This window comes from Pteropus alecto, unplaced genomic scaffold, assembly GCF_000325575.1.
Source record: "Pteropus alecto unplaced genomic scaffold, ASM32557v1 scaffold20, whole genome shotgun sequence".
NCBI lineage: Eukaryota > Metazoa > Chordata > Mammalia > Chiroptera > Pteropodidae > Pteropus > Pteropus alecto.
In genome coordinates, this window is record NW_006436298.1 from 9,820,304 (window position 1) to 9,826,558 (window position 6,255).

General features: G+C 32.8%; 1 pseudogene; it reads right to left on the reverse strand.

The window, feature by feature from the left end:
- Nucleotides 1–366: 366 nt before the first annotated feature.
- LOC112480944 lies at nt 367–485 on the reverse strand (annotated as a pseudogene).
- Between the last annotated feature and the right edge of the window lie 5,770 nt (nt 486–6,255).

A 6,255-nucleotide genomic window follows, 5' to 3' on the forward strand; every position in this document is an offset into this window, starting at 1 on the left:
AGAATATGAAGACAAGTGGAAGCATACTATATACGTACTCTTCTGCGCCATGTGACTGAAAAAAAATGATACAGTATATCTAGTAGATGATTTATATATACATATGTATATATGTATATATAATGTATGTTTTAAAAAAACATAATGGGACTTCAGTAGAATTTAAAAAGATAAGTTGGGAAATTTACATTTCTGGTCATATGATAGACACCCTGAAAAATACTTCTGCTATAGAGCACCTATGAATGCAAAATAAAATGTAAAATATTTTTAGTTTTTTCATTTTTTATTGTTTTTGGTGAGGCAATCCTTGCTTGACCTCACAGATTGCAAGGACCTTATCAGCTTACAATCCCTTATTTTTTACACCTACAGCATCAGGTCTCCCTAGGTGGTCTCCCATCCATGTACTAACCAGGCCTGACCCTGCTTAGCTTCCGAGATCAGACAGGATTGGGCTTATTCAGGGCAGCATGGTCGTAGACTGTAAAATATTTTTAATGCATGGCTTAGCAGGTAAAAAGTGAGGAGTTGAAGCAAGGGTAGGAATCCAGAGAGATGGATGAGTGCCAAAAGTGGTGGCTGCCCTGAAGGCATCTGGTCACACCCTATACCACAGAACTCCTGTTTGGTTTGGTTTTGTTTTTAAATGTAGTAAAAAAAAAATATATAGCACGAAGCTTACCATTTTACCATTTTTAAATTTATAATTTAGTGGCCTTAAGTATATTCATAATGTTGTGTAACCATCACCACTATTTCCTAAACATTATCACCCAAAACATAAACATTAACTATTAAGCAATAGATCTCCATCCCTCTCCCTCCCAGCCCCTGGTAACCACCATTCTACTGTCTGTTCCTATGAATTTACCTATTCTCGATACCTCATTTAAGTGGGATCATACAAACTTTTTTCTTTTGTGTTTGTTTTTTTTCACTTAGCATAAAGTTCATCTTTGTCGTAGCCTGTATTATTCATGTATTCATCCATAATGAAGCGAGATTCATCCATGTTATAGCATATATCAAAACTTCAATCTTTTTTATATCTAAGTAATACTCCATTGTATGTTTGTAGCACATTTTGTTTATCTATTCATTTGTTGATGGACACTTCAGTTGTTTCCATATTTTGTCTATTGTGAATACTATTGCTATGAACATTGCCATACACGTATCTGTTTGAGTCCCTGTTTTTAGATCTTTTGGGTATATGCACCTGGGAGTAAAACTGCTGAGTCATATGAAAATTCTATGTTTAACTTTTTGAGGAACTGCCAAACTTTTTGAGTGCTACACCATTTTACATTTTAACCAGTAACTCACAAAGATTTTAATTTCTCCACATCTGCTGACTTTTGTTATGCTTTGTTTTTCTTTCTTTCTTTTTTAAAAAATAATAGCCATCCTAGTGGGTGTGAAGTGGTATCTCATTGTGGTTTTGATTTACATTTTCCAATAATTAATGATGTTGAGTATCTTATTGACCATTTGTATATTTTCTTTGACGAAATTCAAACCCTTTGCCCAGTTTTGAATTGGGTTGTTTGATTTCTGTTGTTGAGTTAAAAGAGTTCTGTATATGTTTACCAGGTACATGATTGACAAATATTTTCTTCTATTCTATGAATTATCTGGTCACTTTCTTGACAATGTCATTTAATGCACAAAAGTTTTTAATTTTCATGAAGTCCCTGTTATCTATTTTTTTCTTTTGTTGCTTGTACTTTCGGTGTTATATCTAAGAAATCATTGCCAAATCTGATGTCATAAAGATTTCCCTAGGTTTTCTTCTAAGAGTTTAATATTTTATGTTTATATCTTTGATTCATTTTATGTTAATTTTTGTATATGGTATAAGGGCCCAACTTTATTCTTTTGCATGTCAATTTGTTGAAAAGCATCATTTGTTGAAAAGATATGTCATTTACTTATTGAATGATCTTGGCAACTTTGTCAAAAATCAATTGACCATATACAGAAGGGTGTATTTCTGGGCTCTCAATTGTAGTCCACTGGTCTATAAGTCTGTCTTTATGCCAGTACCACATTGTTTTGATTACTATAGCTTTGTAGTAAGTTTTGGAATCAGGAAGTGTGAGCTCTTCAACTTTATTCTTTACCTCCTGTTTTAATAGCTGTTATTCTATCAGTAGATGATGGGACACAAAATGTAGTATCCTTAGGGTATAAAGTAGGGAACAAGAAGCTGCAGTCTTAGTGAAAGGGTGAACAAGGATGACGCTTGGCTCACAAAAAGGAGAGTGAGAAAACTCATATTCATGGAGGAGAAAAGTCGAGAAAATATTTCATAACCATTTTTAAAGAATCACTGTCATAAATAATGTTTCTGTCAATTTAAACATAAAAGTCTCCAGCCTGTTTTCACCAGATTCAGCCCTTCCCAGACAATCATCACAACTGGTTCTGAGTACATGTCCTTCAGAAGGTCTATCAGTCTGTCACAGGTCAGTGTAATGTTTTAAATGTTTCTTAGATACTTTAAGAAAATTCACTACTACAAAGCAGCATCTCTTTTGCTCATTACTCTTGAAGATCTCTCCTATCAGGTTCTGTTAGGTACCACCAGGCTGCATGTAAATTAAAGTGTGCTTGTGGTACATGGTCCAAGAAAGCTGAGATGAGGACCAGAGCTGTGGTTGTGGGTGTGGATGCTGGTGAGCCCATTGTAATGATTATAGGTTTGTAGACACTTAATAATATGATTTAATATATATAAAACTAAAAATGACAACAATACAAAGATTAATTGACAAATTCACATCATGATGGAGGATTTTAATATACCTCTCAATAACTCTTAAATCAAGCAGACCAAAAAACAAAAACAAAAACAAAAACAAAAACCAGTGAACACAGAAGATCTGAAGAACACAAAAAAGTTCATGTAAATATGAACTCAATTTCTATGAACTGGAAACGAGGAAATGTGTAAACAAATGAGTGACTATATACCAATAGAACTATTTAGAAAAACAACCAGCAAACCACATTTGGCCCAAAGGGCTACAGTTTGCCAACTCCCATTCTAGACCATAAAGCAAGCCTCAACCTATAATAAAGTCAAATTTGAAATTAATAATAAACCGATGTCTTAAAACAACCGCAATGATCTTTATTCTTTTTAGATGTAAAAGCAGATGTACATATACAGAACACTCTACCCATAAAGAGAATACACATTCTTCTCAACTGTACATGGGATATTTTCCAAGAAAGACCATATATTAGACCACAAATTAAATCTCAATAGATTTTAATAGACATCATACAAATTAGCTTCTCCTACCACATGGGATGGATTTAGAAATCAATAACAAAAGGAAGACTGGAAAAATCACAAATTTGTGGAAATTAAACAATACACTTTCAAACAAATCTATAAATTGAAGAAATCACAAGTGAAATTAGAAAATGCTTACAGACAAATGAAAACAAAAACACAATCTACCAAAGCTTATGCGACACAGTGAAAGTGGTGCTAAGGGGAAATTTATATCTATAAAAGCATACATTAAAAAATAAAAAAGATTGCAAATCAAAAACCTAACTTTATAGCTTAAGAAATTAGAAAAGAAGAATAAACTAAACTCAAAGGTAGCAGAAGGAAGAAAATAAAATATTGGAGCAGAGATAAGCAAAACGGAGAAGAGAAAATCAATGAAACCAAAAGTCAATTCATTGGAAAGATCAATAAAACTGACAAACTTTTAGCTATATGGACTAAGGAGAAAAAAAGACTCATTTACTAAAATTAGGAATAAAATTGGGAACATTGCCACTGATTATATAGAATAAAGATTAGATGAGTAATTGTAGGCCAACAAATTGGATACCCAGATGAAATGGACAAATTCTTAGAAACACAAAACCTACCAAGACCAAATCATGAAGAAATAGAAAATCTGAATTGACCTATACCTAAAGGAGATTGAATCAGTAATCAAAAATCTAAGAAAAACAAGAACAAAAAGCCTGGACCTGATGGCTTCACTGGTGAATTTTCCAAGAATCTAAAAAAGAACTAATATCGATTCTTCTCAAACTTTTCCAAAAAATTGAAGAGGTAACACTTCCAAGTTCAGTCTACGAGGCCAGCCTTACTCTGATACAAAGCCAGATAAAAAAACACTATAAACAAAGAAAAAGTACAGATCAATATCAATATCCCTTATGAACATCGATGCAAATATTCTCAACAAAATGCTAGGAAGCAGAATTCAGCAACATGTTAAGAGGATTATACACATGTTTAAGACCATTAGCAACCTCATGAGCTAAAAAGAGAAAGATGTGAAGGATTTGTAGGGTACATGGAGAATTATTTTTTTCACCTCTAGATGGTGCAAGCTAAAAGTAATTTCTCATTTTCAAGGTTCAGCTCTGTGAGATGATTTGTAATACCTTTGGGTTTACTTTTTCTGCATAATCATTTTAAAGGCATTTCTGACTTTATACCGTTTGCTTAGCTTATTTCTTAATACGTTTATCTATAATCTATAGGAATCTTAATAAACATGGAAGAGAAATTTCACTAACTGTTCCCATAATCATTTTATATTAGATTCAGCCGAATTAAACGTCTAATGAAAAACAATTATATTAAGTTGTCTAATATATATTCTAGAAAAAATTTTGCTCAAAGTAATTAGATATTAAAAGCCAGTACGACCCTCTGAGAACATAATTTAACAACAAATTCAGATTTGCTAAAAGTAAAAATATTATCATGGGTTGGTGAACTCTTTCTGCAAAGGGCCAGAGAGTAAACATTTTAGGTTCTATTGTAGCCCAGAAGCAGGCACAGACAGTATGTAAACAAATAAATGTGACTGTGTTCCTATAAAACCTCATACAGAAAGGTAGCAGGCTGGGTTCCTCGGACCTGTAATTTGCTGATTCCTATTATTTATGGCAAAAGCCTGATTTAATATGGCGAATCACCATTATGTAAAAAAAAAAAAAAAAAAACTCACAAAACTGGGGCATGAGTTCATTACAAGCTATAGACATATTTGGATTTGGCTCTGATATGAAAAATAGTTGAGTTCACATAAAATCTCATATTTTTATCTTCTTGTGAAAAAAATAAAAAATTGAAGAGCTGAAAACACTGAGCCTGAATGAACTGGGGTTGAATATTCTGTTCCCTTTTCTTTAGAGGGGTTGGGTGCTCTCCAGATGTTCCCACAGCCTGTTTGTTCACAGTTCCCACAGGCTTGCCTGATTACTTCCCTTCCCACACTCTGAGCATTGGAATTGAGACTCATCAGAATTGCAAAACCTAAATTAATTCTGTTTCCTAATGCTATTCCTTAATGCCTTTTCACTGACTGTCCATTTATTTTCTTATACTCTGGCCTAGATTTTTCTGTTTCAACTCTCATTGTTTTCTTTTAAATACATTTAACACACTTAATAATAATCACTGCTTGATTTTTTTTTTTAAGATGTGCTTTTGTTGCAAATGTGAAAACAAAGCTCATATTAATAAAAATTTTCATTTTTGGTTGACTCTTCCCAAATACATAATAAGAATGGAATACAATATCACCCTGTCTCATAGACAAACCAGGAAACATTCCAATTTTTAAAGATCTTTGTGATAAAAGGCAATGCTAATAGTAGTAAAAGTTCTATTTTTTTTTTTCAAAAGAAACATATATATTAATTCACTTTAACATCATAGGTTTCTGGAAAGTTGCAATTAAGTGATAAATCTGAATAATTTATTAAACTACTCATTCATCGATGTTGCTTTGTATTTATGGAGACATGTCTGAATCGATCTGCAAAAAGATTTCCGGATCAATGTCCTCATGAGAAAGACACTTAGCTCTTCACTGTGTGGATTTAATGCATTTTAACCTTACTTCTGTATTTCTTTCCTGTTTCAATACTGAGGAGAAAATACAAATGTTTTTTCTTCTTCACAGTGTTTTCCCTGAGCTTACGTCAGTTTATACTTCAGTTTAAGGTTCTGGTGTGCCTGATAACATTTATTCTTCTTCTTCATTTTTGAAATGAGATACAGTTTAAAAAATTGTTTGACTTTGGTTTTGATGCGCATAGACTGTTACTGAGCCTTTAGTTAGATGCAGCTATCTTCTTCAGGTCAATGTCAGTTAGTTTTGTTAATGGTTTACCTTTGGAATTCTGTCTTCACTGCGGCTCTTGGGAAATGCAGGTCAGCTTTTACTACATTTTAAAACTCAGTTTGAGTAGGTAAGA